This window comes from Lepidochelys kempii, chromosome 3, assembly GCF_965140285.1.
Source record: "Lepidochelys kempii isolate rLepKem1 chromosome 3, rLepKem1.hap1, whole genome shotgun sequence".
Taxonomy (NCBI): domain Eukaryota; kingdom Metazoa; phylum Chordata; order Testudines; family Cheloniidae; genus Lepidochelys; species Lepidochelys kempii.
The window spans coordinates 143,938,677-143,952,718 of record NC_136382.1 but is presented as its reverse complement, the minus strand read 5'-3'; the positions used below and the strand labels follow the sequence as shown (position 1 = coordinate 143,952,718).

The 14,042-nt window shown below is 43.2% G+C and overlaps 1 protein-coding gene across 4 annotated transcripts in view; it reads right to left on the bottom strand.

Annotated features, from left to right (window-relative positions):
- PRKD3 (protein kinase D3) overlaps positions 1-766 on the bottom strand; it is a 76,512-nt gene extending 75,746 nt beyond the window's left edge. For all 4 annotated transcript variants that reach the window (XM_073338343.2, XM_073338344.2, XM_073338346.2 and 1 more), the window contains exon 1: positions 668-766. The gene's annotated coding sequence lies outside the window, so the exon portion shown is untranslated. The remainder of the gene's footprint in view (positions 1-667) is intronic.
- Positions 767-14,042: the final 13,276 nt, after the last annotated feature.

Below are 14,042 nucleotides of genomic sequence, written 5' to 3'. Positions count from 1 at the left end.
CACTCTCCTAGAAGTTATGTTTTTGGCAGGACTGACCGAGAAGGCCCACGTCATACACCATTTGGGGTCCAGCCCTGCAAACCCCCTACTCATGCCATGGGGCCCCTGAGCTCGAAGGGGCTCCTCACACGCGTGACGAGGCTTTGCAGCGGTCTCTGCGTGCCTGATCCCGTTACCCGCCCCCACCCCCCCGCGGCCCTGGAGAAGGGCGCGGGCGATGGCCCCACACAGTGTGGGGACAAGCCGGGTCTGTCCCGGGCAGCGCGCGGGAATGGAAGTGGCCGGCTCGCTCGTTCACACCGTTTCTGATTCGGAGTCGGGCGGGGGAGGGCGACTGAAAGTTTCCCGACCCCACCCCCGCCTCCGGGAGCCACTTTTGAAGTCACCCGCGGTAAAGTGCCCCTCTTCCCCCCGCGAGCGGTTGCGCCTCTCTCCGGAGATGATGTGGCCTCAGCCCGCTCCCTCCCCCAGCGGGAGCTTGGGGCCGCCCGGGTCGGGGCTGAGGAAGCCGCCCCCGTAGCAGCAGCGCCAGGAGCCCGGGCTGCCCCGCGGGCTCCCGGAGCCTGCTCTGGCTGCACCCCCGGACCCAGCCTCCCAGGAGGGGCGGGGCTGCCCCGCGCACGGCTCCCGCCTCGACCCCTCCGCCCGCGCGCAGCCCGCTACTCACCTGCGGCACAGAGCGACTCCGGCGCCCCGCGGGACAGAGCCGCTTCACACGCATCTCATTATTCCCCCTGCTCCCCACATCCACAGAGACGCCCGGGACGGGGTGGGACGCAGGGGCTGCCGGGAACTGTAGTTCGACCTCCCGCTCCCTGCCTCCGCCGAGCCCGGCGAAGAAACGACAACCCCCACCATGCCTTGCAGGAGCTGGGCGAGGGGGTGGGGCGGCGCATGCGCAGGGCTCCAGTCAAAGTTTCCGTTAGTCTTCTGCCTGAGGCGGTTGATGCTCTGAATGGCTCGCGAGGCCGGGGTTGGGGGGAGAGAGCAGTAGGACGAGGAGGCAGCGCAGCAGTCATTGGGGGCGTCGTGCAGTTACTCTCCCACCCCTGTGGGGAGGCCTGAGGAGGCCGGCCCTTGCCTGGGGTGCGCTCAGCCCAGGGGAGCCCCTCCCCGCGCTCACAGGTCTCCCCAAAACGCTACAGGAAACCGCCAAACCCGCCATCGTAGGTAGAGCGGCAGAGCCGAACCCTGGCCGCAGACCCACCCGCTCCTGCCCACTCGGGGGTGGGGGAAGGTGGGCAGGTCTGAGGTGACACCCGTCTGGTCATTGTGTTGCACGTTTGCACCACGGCTACCAGTCGCTTGCTCCAAGCTGTGGCACATTGCACGTGGGCTGCCATATGGCTGCTCATTGTGTTGCACAGTTGTCACATACCTTGTTGAGTTTCACGTTCACACCACAGCTGCCCCACGCCTGCTCATTGTGTTGCATCGTTGCACCCTGCCTAGTGCCTAGCTGCTTAATATGTTACACATTTGCACAGTGGCTGCTGTGCACCTGCTTCCATTACACACTTGCTGCAGTTTCCCCACACCTCATTGTATTGCATGCAGTGCTGCTGGTTCCCACCAGGAATATTTACATTTCCAAAAGATTTTTACTTCTTTTCTCACTGTAATTTTGTTAATACAAGAAATCTTCTTCTCAATTCCCCTTCATGTATTAATTTCCAAACTGTGGGAAAACTGGCAGACCACCCACAAAAATCAACAGGGATTTTCCAGACCCATGGTCTTCATCAAGTTGTCACTGTTCAAACCCATAAGTTTAGGCAGCTTTCTGTTCTGTATCTCCTGTGCTTCCCCGTCATTAGATCATGCCCGTAGATTTCAACCTGTGATTTACCGACCCCTGGGAGTCCACAAACTGTGTCTAATTTCCAAAGGAGTACGCACCTCTATTCAAAAAGTTTTAGGTGTCTGCAAATGGTTAAAAACCACTGAATTATGCTATAGACAAGGGTAGTCAATAAGACTGCAGGCCAAATCAGGGTCACCAGACACTTTTGAATGGACCTTAAAATCTTTTTATTTACTTATTATTGTTATTATATTTCTATTATTTTCTCTGGAGTCTAGACCTTGTCAAAGAAATAAATGACAACCCTTGCCATAGACCTTTGTATCCTTTCTCACCCTCTCCATCTCCATCTTTCCTTTATAAATTGTAGAACAGATACTCCTGATACAATTTGGTGATACCTGCCTGGACCTACCCCTTTAAGTGCAAGGACAAACAGACTAATTGTGTAACAAAATACGATAGTGCAGAGGTTCCCAAAATTGTCCATTGTGCACTTGCTCAGCAACTTCTCTAAGGAGAGTTGGGTGGTCACATGGTGCCAGTTCTTCTTGTTTTCACCTGCTAAATCACATTAAAGACAGCTAAGTATATGTTAAATATCTCCCTAGCATACAGGCAATTGTTGTAGTTACTGAGATGTTACATGATTATGAATGGAAATAATCCACAGAATTGCAAAAAGGGAGGCGATCCATGTGACAAGCTTCCCCTTACAACGTGGTTCGTGCTATGAGAATGTTTAAGAGATCTGCTATATTAGCATGCTTATTTGGAAGGTTGTGTTGGGAGTGGAGTTCACTGTAAGCAATAGTAATGGACTCTTCATGGCCAATAAATAGGCTTGATACATAATAATGTGGCTAACACAAATATCTGGCCAGGTAATGCATTTATATATAAATAGACATAAGATGAATGTAGCTTTAGTGGGCTGTATTCAGGATAAGCCCTTTGTTGGGGTCCATATGCTTAACTTGTGCTTAATTTTACACACTGTGAGTAGTTCTATTGACCTCAGTGAGAACTACTCACCATATATAAAGTTAAGCATAGCCCTAAGTCTCTTAAGGATCAGGGCATTAGGTCCAGATTTTCAAAAGAGATGACCAGTTTTGGGTGCCTCTATTTTGGGGGCCCAAAATGGGTATCTAAAAATCAGTGGCCACTCTTGAAGGATTTTACTTTAACATCTCTATAAAGTGGGCATAATAATACCTACTCATGTACAGAGGTACTATTAAGTTTTAATATTTTTAAATCATGTTGAGATCACTTAGAGGACGAAAGCTATAGACAGAAGCACAATAATTATCTCTTTAGTAAAAAGAAAAGGAGTACTTGTGGCACCTTAGAGACTAACAAATTTTATAAATTTATTTAGTGTCTAAGGTGCCACAAGTACTCCTTTTCTTTTTGTGGATACAGACTAACACGGCTGCTACTCTGAAACATCTCTTTAGTGTTGCCAGATTAAGATCTCTGCCCATCAAGACAGACATGGAAGGCTGGTCAATGTACTTTTTCATTTCCTTCATTTTATGCACTTAAGAACAGATCCAAAGGCAACTGAAGTCAATGGGAGTCTTTCCTCTGACTTCAGTTGCAGTGTTTACAGGTCTAATCTGATACAGAATGCGGCAGGCCCATGTTCTGACTGGAGCCAGATTATGGGATTATATTTAGCCTGGAGCTTCATGCTGAAATAGGGAATTGCTTTAAACAAAAATTGAAGTTAATGTGGCTGATGCTGCTTTTAACTGAATGCTAAAACACCCTGGAACTTTTGAGTGAAGCATATTCCATGAATAGCTGATGTTGTTGCCAAAGCACAGTACAAGATAACTCTGAGCAATCTCTGTGTCTTTTCTCCCCTAAAATGGGACTCCCACACACAAACATTATAAACATAAAAATCATCTCTTTAAACATTATTCCTGATCCCTAGCAGAGCTAGGATTCACTCTCTAAAGTTTTAAGTGCAGCAAGCATTTCACATGCTGAATGGCAACTCCCAAAAATAGTGGTTGATGGACAATAACAGATGGATATTAGGTACTGCCACACTCATTTGGTCAGCAATTAAGCTTCTTTGTAAAGAAGCTCAACTCTGAATCATCCAGTAGGGTTGATACTGTTTAATTTGTTGCCCTAAGCCACAATAGTTGCTTTTTCATAAATTAGAATTGAAGATGGATTAGTTAAAATAATTTTTATAGTCCATTAAATAGCACCACGAGAAACAAGAAATCAGGAACTGTAAGCACGATATGGCTACACTGTGACTTGCTGAAGCACCCAAAATGTTTTGTTCAAACGTTAAGAGCTATTAAGTAAAACAAATCTAAATGCAGCTCTGCATTTCAATATCTATATATAGTAGCACATATGGCTGTATAAAGGCAGGGCCTAGTTTATATGATTATACAGCACAGCATTACTGTAGTATGAAGCATTAGGGCACTGATCATCTAGACTAATTGACAGCATAAGGAGCCCAATTTACCATTTCCATGACTATCACAACCTGTATTTATCTGACATTTCCTGTGGATTTCATACATTTATATTTGGCTTCCTAATCATCTCTTTTTCAGGTGCTCTATATATATTTAGGCTTCCTCCTCTGTCTTCACAACTCAGATCTTTCATTATTAGAATCAGCTGGATTTTCCAACTTGCCTCGCTCTTAGATATCTTTAGGGCCAGCTGGCTAGGCCATTGGTATTTCTAGCATAATATCTGAAACTAGGGTTAACTAGCTCTTTGCTAAACTTTGTTTTTTGTAAAATGCTGTTTTATATTCCATATGGTGTACAATTTTTGTAGGCACAGTGCATTTTATAGTAGTTGTAAGTTTGACATAAGGGTACATTTTTAGCACTAGAAGGAAAGTGAATATATTCCTTTTCATTTTATCTCTCTGTGGTTTACCGTGTTCTTCTAGTATCTAAATGGTGTTCAAAAGGGGAAAGGTCCTAGGGAATTTGATTTCTGCATTTGTTTGAGAATCTCTGAAACAATGCACTGTTTTGGTTGTTGCTTCTTGTGGACCCAGTCCTGCATACTTTGCACAACCAAAGCTCCCCTTAGAGTCAGTGGGAATTTGGGGTTTGCAAGTGTCAAGGTTCCTCCCCCACTCTGAACTCTAGGGTACAGATGTGGGGACCTGCATGAAAAACCTCCTAAGCTTATCTTTACCAGCTTAAGTCAAAGCTTCCCCAAGGTACAAAATATTCCACCCGTTGTCCTTGGATTGGCTGCTACCACCACCAAACTAATACTGGTTACTGGGGAAGAGCTGTTTGGACACATCTTTCCCCCCAAAATACTTCCCAAAACCTTGCACCCTACTTCCTGGACAAGGTTTGGTAAAAAGCCTCACCAATTTGCCTAGGTGACTACAGACCCAGACCCTTGGATCTTAAGAACAATGAACAATCCTCCCAACACTTGCACCCCCCCTTTCCTGGGAAATGTTGGATAAAAAGCCTCACCAATTTGCATAGGTGACCACAGACCCAAACCCTTGGATCTGAGAACAATGAAAAAGCATTCAGTTTTTTACAAGAAGACTTTTAATAAAAAATAGAAGTAAATAGAAATAAAGAAATCTCCCCTGTAAAATCAGGATGGTAGATATCTTACAGGGTAATTAGATTCAAAAACATAGAGAACCCCTCTAGGCAAAACCTTAAGTTACAAAAAAGATACACAGACAGAAATAGTTATTCTATTCAGCACAGTTCTTTTCTCAGCCATTTAAAGAAATCATAATCTAACAAGTACCTAGCTAGATTACTTACTAAAAGTTCTAAGACTCCATTCCTAGTCTATCCCCGGCAAAGACAGAATATAGACAGACACACAGACCCTTTGTTTCTCTCCCTCCTCCCAGCTTTTGAAAGTATCTTGTCTCCTCACTGGTCATTTTGGTCAGGTGCCAGCGAGGTTACCTTTAGCTTCTTAACCCTTTACAGGTGAGAGGAGCTTTCCCCTGGCCAGGAGGGATTTCAAAGGGGTTTACCCTTCCCTTTATATTTATGACAGCAAGGGATGCTGGCTCAGACCCTGAGATAGAAACTGCTATTTAGGTAAAATATGGGATTATTTTTTTCTCCTTCTTTGCAGGTCACAACCCGTGACATATATTTCTATTCCAATTGCTAGGGAACCTCTGTAGGTCTGGAGTACAGATTTGGTTTGGATAAAATCCTGAAATTTGGATGCCTGTCTGAATTTGCTTAATCACTTGGCCTGATGGGGGAGGTCAACTTTCTTCCTCACAAAGTTAAACTATGTCATTAAGAAACCATCTCCAACAGGAGAATGGGAAGGTAGCCTTGTGGTTTTAAAATCATGGGGGGCAAACTCATTCTAGATGTAAATCCATTGAAACCAATCAATCTTTTGGAATTCCCCCACCCACCACTAATAAAGACAGTAATGGCATGATCCTGTAACCCTTACTGACATGTGTTGTCCTTGCTCAGGTGAGTAGTCACATTTAAACCATATTCAAATCCTATTGTTCCCATAATGAAGTCAATGTAAGACTAAGCTATACTCACCTAAGCAAGGATTTCAGGATTGAACTCTACAGTATTATTCAGTTCCCAGCAATTGCAGCTGGAGACAATATCAGCCTAAGGAAGCAGAAGCCCTTAAATCTCAGTCACTGTGATGCTTCCTAGGGTACCCTGGGTTGTAATGCACCTTGCTATCACATGTCCTTAGCATGAGGAAGCCTTCTCTGTGTCTGCCATGGGTCAGCTTCCCAACTCTACCAGCCAGGGGAACAAGCATTCTCCTCTGGCCTTTCAGGATCCCCTGTTAGTCTAAAGATTAGCAATAGGCACACTCCAACCCCTAAGTTTGCTGAGTGTGTCCCTGGTCCACTGGACACTCGCCGTATTCCCAGATTCACTCCTTCCAAAGAAATAGTTCTATCTCAGATCTACCAGTACTACCTCAGATCACCACTCCACTTAACTCACAGCACTTAGATGTGTTTATAGTGAAATCAAACCTAAATTCAAGTAGAAGTACTGGAAACAAATGGTTACCTATAAAAAAAAATCATACTACTCATTCTAGAGCCTAGACTTAGTTAACAAGATACTCTCATGGCTAATAAAGTATTGCTTGCCCAAATCCATGCAGCTCTTTAGAGTCAGGCTGGCTGTGACCCTTCTTTCATGAAACATGCCCACTGTCCTTTTGCCTCCTAAGTGAGGGATTCAGTGTGTCTCTTTGCACTCCAGCACATATCATGCCATGCCTTTGGCTTTATTCATGATACCCACTGCTGTTTGTTTCTTTCTGTAGACTTCCTCTCATGCAGATTTTGTAATCTCAGTTTGCAGTTGGCTCCGTAATCAGTATGCAAACAGGCATACACTTTGAGGCATACAATACCCAATACACAAATGGCCATAAAGGGAGATAGATGTCAGATACCTCAGAGAAGTTCCTTTCAGGCAGGAGGTATGTCATCTCCTGGTGACCTGCCTTAGCACCAAGACCTTAAGAGAATAATTTTCATTAAAGATACGTAACTTAAGTATTATCTGTATATACATTTCACAATGATTATGATGACCAGGGGGCTGTTGGCTCTCTTTAAAGACATCACCTGTCCCCCTTTGGTGAACTATTATGCAGGTCTCCAACCCAGCAGATCCCTGTAAAACCCTAAGTAATCACTGTGTCCTCTGCCAGTTGGGAACACGGGGTCCCTGGGTCACAGTCACTATATACAGTGATTATACATTATCATAAAGGGCCTGGTCCAATGCCAACATGATATCGATAGAAAAGCTCCCATCAACTTTAGTAGGCAATGGATCAGGCCAAATTGTGGTAATCTATCACAAAGCAATCTGGACAAAACAAATCTATTCCTATATGACTCTTATGGTACAATGGGTCTGCCACAAATTTACTTTGAGTAAGTTAGGGGATATTTTAAAAAAAATTGAAAAATCCCCTTTCTTTGGGCCTAATATTCAGAAGAGCTGAGCATCCAAAGTGACAGCTGACATCAATAAAAAGTCAAGGTTGGTGAGGTAGTATGTTTTATTGGATCAGCTTCTCTTGCTGAGAGAGACAAACTTTTAAGCTACACAGAGCTCTTCCTCAGATCTGGGAAAGGTTCTCAGTGTCACAGCTAAATACGCAGTCAAACAGATAGTTTTAGCATAACTAGTTAGCACATATTCTAAGGGAACATTCAAATCAATGGGTTCTGCAGGTGTTTGGGCCTTCTGAGAATCAGACTTTGCATTATGTCAGCAGCAGTGGATGTGTGTTCCTCATAGTTAAGAACCAGGGTAATCAAGAAATGATTAGAGAAAGTTCTGCAGAGAGAGTCTGGTTTTAGCTAAGATACATGTATTATGTAGTCTAATAAAGAGTGCAAGTCATGCACAAAAGACCTTTACAAATATTTTCTCTGTATGATGTTCCCTCTAGTGTGCACCAGATGGCACTGTGACATTACCTGGTTTAAGGAAAGAAACTATATAGAGCTGGTAGAATTATTTATTGCAAATCATTTATCTGACAGCCCCATGCAGAGAATGGAGATACTGAAACAGTGACATATATCATGTTTCTAAAAATTGCTGTGAAGTTTTGTGTTTGATAAAAAGTGAAACCTGCACTAAGACTCAGATTCCATACTTCCAATTAATTCCAGGCTGAATTCTGCCCTATTTTTGGAGGGATGGGGATGGGCAAGACAAAAGACCTTTAATTTTCCCTAAGCAGGATGACAAAGTACAGTATCAGCTTTCTTTCTAGCTTTCCATCCATAGCTTTTAGTGTTGCAAAAAAATGTCAGAGGATTATCTTCCAAAGCTTCCCCCAGCAGGGCCCCATCACTCCTGAACATGGACTACATGACTTCCCACTTCTATTCCCCCACCGAACCACGTTCCCAACTTTCCCAGCCTCATGGACTAGTGTGCAGAGGATTTTTTTATTTTGAGAGGTGGCTTCTGTGACCTGACTGCTTATCTGTGTTAGAGATAGGAGCTTGGAGTCTACTGCTGTATTTAAAGAATGGTTGGCCTTTTTCTTCTTTGTAAGGCTAATGGAACAGATCTTAAATGGATAAATGGGAACTGAAACTGTTGTTTAGCATCTGACATACTCTCTCAGAGCATCCAGAACTGTCATGCACCTTGTTACTCCTCTGCCTTAGCAAAAGAGGGATTTGTTGGTGTTAAACGGTGTGACAGTTCCCCTCCACCACAGCCCAAACAAACTTCTTAGGACTCCACCTGTCCTAACTTTGCCTTGCACGTTTATCCTTGGTGTACTTCAGTTCCCAAACTATCCAGAAGCATCTCCCTGCAGCATCCAGCCCCTGTCACTGGACACTCGCAGAAATTACCAGGTCCAAAGAGACAGAGTTCACAGGAGCCTGTTGGCTCAGGTGAGGTGCACACCTCAATTTAGTAACACAGCACTGAGATGAACTTATCATACAAGAACAAGTTTATTAATAAAGATCAGAGATTTAAGTGATACTAAGTGAGATAATAGGAACAGAAAATGGTTACAAATAAAAACAAAAGTATAATAATGTTTTCTAGTAACTAACACTGAACTAAACAAGCTAAGATAAGTTTCTTACCTAAACCAACCTTTCAGCATCATCCACCCCACCTGGTTGGGGATCCATCATTCAGGGAATGCAAAGAGTCCTGGACCCTTTGTTCCCTCTGTGATGGATAACAAAGCGGTTCTTTCCCCTTCTTATAGTACAGTAATCCCTTGTGATATGTTATTTTGAAATGTATCTCCAGATACAGCTCTTCTCCCCTGCTTCTTGTGCTCCTGTGTGCTGACGCCATGCTATTTTCCTATCCTCCTGATAATGTGCTTTTTCTGTTGACTTAAAATGCACATGAAGCTTGCTTTCCCAATACTTGTTTCAAAGAGCTACCTTGGCAGCCAGGTAAATCAACATTCCTTTGTCTGGGGAAGACTTACCAACCCTGTTCGATTACACGGCTTTAAAGATATTTTCAGTATACACATACAGCTTTTTAATTAACACTCAGACATACATCACGCAATGCTTATGATGACCAATAAGACATAAGTTTTCATCTGATACTTTACATCAGTGGTTCTCAAAGCCGGTCCACCGCTTGTTCAGGGAAAGCCCCTGGCGGGCCGGACCTGTTTGTTTACCTGCCGCGTCTGCAAGTTCGGCTGATCACGGCTCCCAAATGCTGGCTGCCCTTCCCACAGCCCCCATTGGTCGGGAGCTGCAATCGGCCGAAACTGCAGATACGGCAGGTAAACAACCCACCAGGGGCCTTCCCTGAACAAGCGGCGGACTGGCTTTGAGAACCACTGCTTTACATGACATTCTTTTTAAACACCCAGACAACAACATATTAGGTGCAGTGAGTTCGTCAGGCTTGATCGGAGTTGTTGTTACATGGCAGTGAACCCTTTGCCGGTGGGCATTGAGGGCCTCATAAAATTACACTACTCCACTTCTTCACTCTACTGCCATGTGTAAATATTCAAAACTGGTTTAACTGGTCTAGTTCCCCACTAATATTTTAGCCAAAAACAATTAATATTTTAGCCAAAACCAATTTCCTTTACAGCTATCATTTATATTTATAAGTGGTAGCTCCAGCTACTTTCTGTGTGGCTACTAGCTTCGTGCTGAGGGTATTGCCCTAGTTCAGTGGTTCCCAAACTTTAACAACCTGTGAAACCCTTTCACTAAAATGTCAAGTCTCGTGAACCCCCTCCTAAAAATGAATATTTCCAGGGATTTTCTCCTTTACCTGAATATAAATTATAAAAGCAGTGATCTTGGAAATACAATTTGTTTTTATGACATGCTTATTACACACTATATATTATTAATTATTATCATTACAGTATTTTTATTACATTATGAAAACAGCAACACCCTTCCAAGATCTCACTTTCATAGCTTGTATCACTTTGAATAAGCCTGTTATAAGACAAGGCTCCTATGTTTCATCAAGGAGTATCAGATGTGAAACAGCATGAAGATATTTAAGAAGCCAACTCAAATCGTTCCTCCAACACAAGCGTTCAGGTTTTGAGCAGTCCAGGCAAACAACGCAAACAAAGCTTAAACATGTTCTTCATAATAATTTTAAAAACAATACTAGCTGCCTATTTAATTTTAAAAACAGAAAAAAGTATTCACCTCCTTTTCCATTTCTTATAAGGAGTCTTGAAGTTTAAATCTCCTCCGTGTGATAGATATGCTTGCTTTGATCTGCTTAGCTCTTGGAAATCCAGGGACTCCGGTCTGCTTGCCGCATGTTGCCCAGGTCCCTAAGGACAGCTCTATCCGCCATTAGGGATTTTTTTTCCCTGAGAACCCCCTGTAACATTTCCCGAACCCCAGGTTGGGAAACACTGCCCTAGTTCCAGTCTTTCTCCCTAGGCACACCCACAAATAGTGTACACATTTTATTAAATGTTCTGAGCTTATACTAGTTTCCTTTTTATAAGATTACAGGACAATTCATATATATTTTGGATGCAGTGTGTGTTTTGTTTTAAATTGTTCACAGCATTATATGTAAACTTTCTGTAACCCACTGTAGATAGTGAAGCGTGGCATATATACTTGAGGGCAACAGTGTTTGACTTAAGACGGAATAAAAATAATATTTAAAAAAATCCTGTATTATCTATGGGTATGTCTTCACTAGCAACTGCTTTAACGTGGCTGTGTAGTCGCAGCACCAGCGCTGGGAGACAGCTGTCCCAGCGCTGTAAAAAACCATCCCCACGAGGGGAGTAGCTCCCAGCACTGGTGCACTATCTATACTGCCACTTTACAGCGTTTAAATTTGCAGTGCTCAGGGGGGTGATTTTTCCATACCCCTGAGCGAGAAAGGTGCAGCACTGTATAGTGGCAGTGTAGACAAGGCCTATGAGTTTTCTACAATACCCATCACCATAACACCTATGTGCTTCCTAGGTAATTTAGGTCAGCATAACAGGGTCTTCAACCTGGCAGTGGACTTCATTACTTGTTTCACAGGGAGTGGTTTAAATACTTCTAAAGACTTCTTCTAATGCTTCATTATGCATGGTGGGACCAAACCCCCTGAGAGTATGTCTACACTACAGCAGCACAGCTACAGTTGACAGAAGAGGTTTTTCCATCGATATAGGTAATACACCTTTCCAAAAGAGGCAATAGCTAGGTTGACAGAAGAATTACTCTGTTGATCTAGCTGCGTCTACAGTAAGAATTAGACTGACCTGATTACATTACACATGATGTAACATTTGTCACACCGCTGAGTAATGCAGCTATGTCAGTCTAATTTTTAGGTTTAGACCAAAGCTCAGAGGTGGTATAGTAAATAATACTATCCAGTCCTGAATCAAGTTTATTGTCTCAGCAAGTTCCTCCCAGATGTGATTGAGCTTTTCCGTGATGCGATCTTTGTGCATTGGTCAATACTTGTGTCCAAAGTCTAGCTTACATAGTCTGCACTGATTAGTCAGTACACTATTCAGAATAGCTCTGATGGCTATGATTTTGCAGCTATGAAGGCAGGCAGCAGAATATTATTTTTGTTCCATTATGTAGTACTGTAAGAAGTCCTTGTGCTCTTGGCAAATAGAGTAGTTTCCCACCACTAGTGGCCTAGTCATCTGCCAGCACATCTGCCTATGTATGATCTTAATTTGATGTAATTTTGTGTGTCCCATGTTAATCTTTGTGGTCAGTGCAGGGTGAAAAGGAGACTTGGGGCCTGTGCATCAACTTTAGTGATCATGAAGTGTTTATAAAGTTCTATCGGTTTGCCAGAATCTTGGCCTTGCAGCTGGAAGTTTTACCTGTCTAAGGCAGGCTATAAACTAAGGCTGTAAACTTGTAAATTCACAAGTTTTTCAAAATCAAAGCAGCTTTGTTGTCACTTCCTTTCCCTGGTGGAATGCAATGAAAGCCATGATACTGGCCTGGAGGAGGTGGTGATCAGACCTGTGGAGTGGAACTTTTATGATGTCCCTGAGCGCCACTCTTAGGCTGAAGATCAGCTCCAGCATGTCTCTTCTCTGAGTGTGAAGGACTAGAGGTGGTTCAAATGAATTACATGTTTCCATGCAGAAGAGGATTTTGGATGCTATGTCATCCTTAGTATTGTCTAGGTTGAAGTCACCAACAAATAATGACCCTGGGGAATTCCAGCTCCACAGTGGTAAATATATCCATGTTGTATCAACCAGGCAAGGTACTAACAAACTTCAACAGAACTTTATTTTCAAAATGGAAACCTCTTTACCAAGCAGCTGCTGCACCCTCTGTAGCTTTCTCCCAGCCTCTCAACTCCTCCTCCCTCTTTCCTGTCCTTTCAAACTCCCAACAGCCAGTGCTCCCAATTCTAATAATTACAAGCAACATCGAAACACCACAATTCATTTGTTACTCCAGGAAGTCTGCAGGGCTTTTGTCCAGAAGTCGGTAGATCAACAAGGTCCTAGTTTCCTGTTGTCCTTAGCCTCAGAGACCAGGTGGGATAAATTTAAAGGTTTTGATTTCTGGGCTGGAATGTCTCCATATTTGATGCTGGAGGGCAGCAGGACAGCTTCCTATTTTTATCCTCTTCTGCTGTTTTCAGGGATCTTTCTTAGTTTGTATTGAATAGCCTTTGAGTACTGAATGAGCGAAAATGTGATGGGAGAGGCTTCAAACCAAGCCTCAGTGATGCAAGCAAAGTCAGGGGTTTAATTCAAAATTGGATCCAGGATGGTGATAGTTCAATTGTCAGTTGATCCTGCATTCATAATATTGGGAAAAATCCTAGAAAAATGTATAGCAGATACCAGTGCAATCCCCAAACTTAAACATTTTGAAAATAGAATTTGACTCATTAATCATAAAATCAGTGTCTCTGGCCACTTTTGACATAACAATTGATGTAGAACAGCATATATAATAATAAGTAACTTATTTGCACGTATATAGATATTTACATTTTCAAGACATTGTACAAACTGTGATACAGCATGGCCAGAGGGTAGCAGAAGAGTGGTTTTTTTGGAGCCTTCTTCCCTGTAGAGGGAAGAAAGTTTGCTATAAATTAATTAAAGCACCTGAAGCCAGTAACCTGATTAAAAAAAACCCCTGCTTCAATCAGACAAGAGGAGGAGTTGAAGCAAAGTGGATTGATGTTGGAGTAGAGAGCAGTTTGGAGGAGTTGAA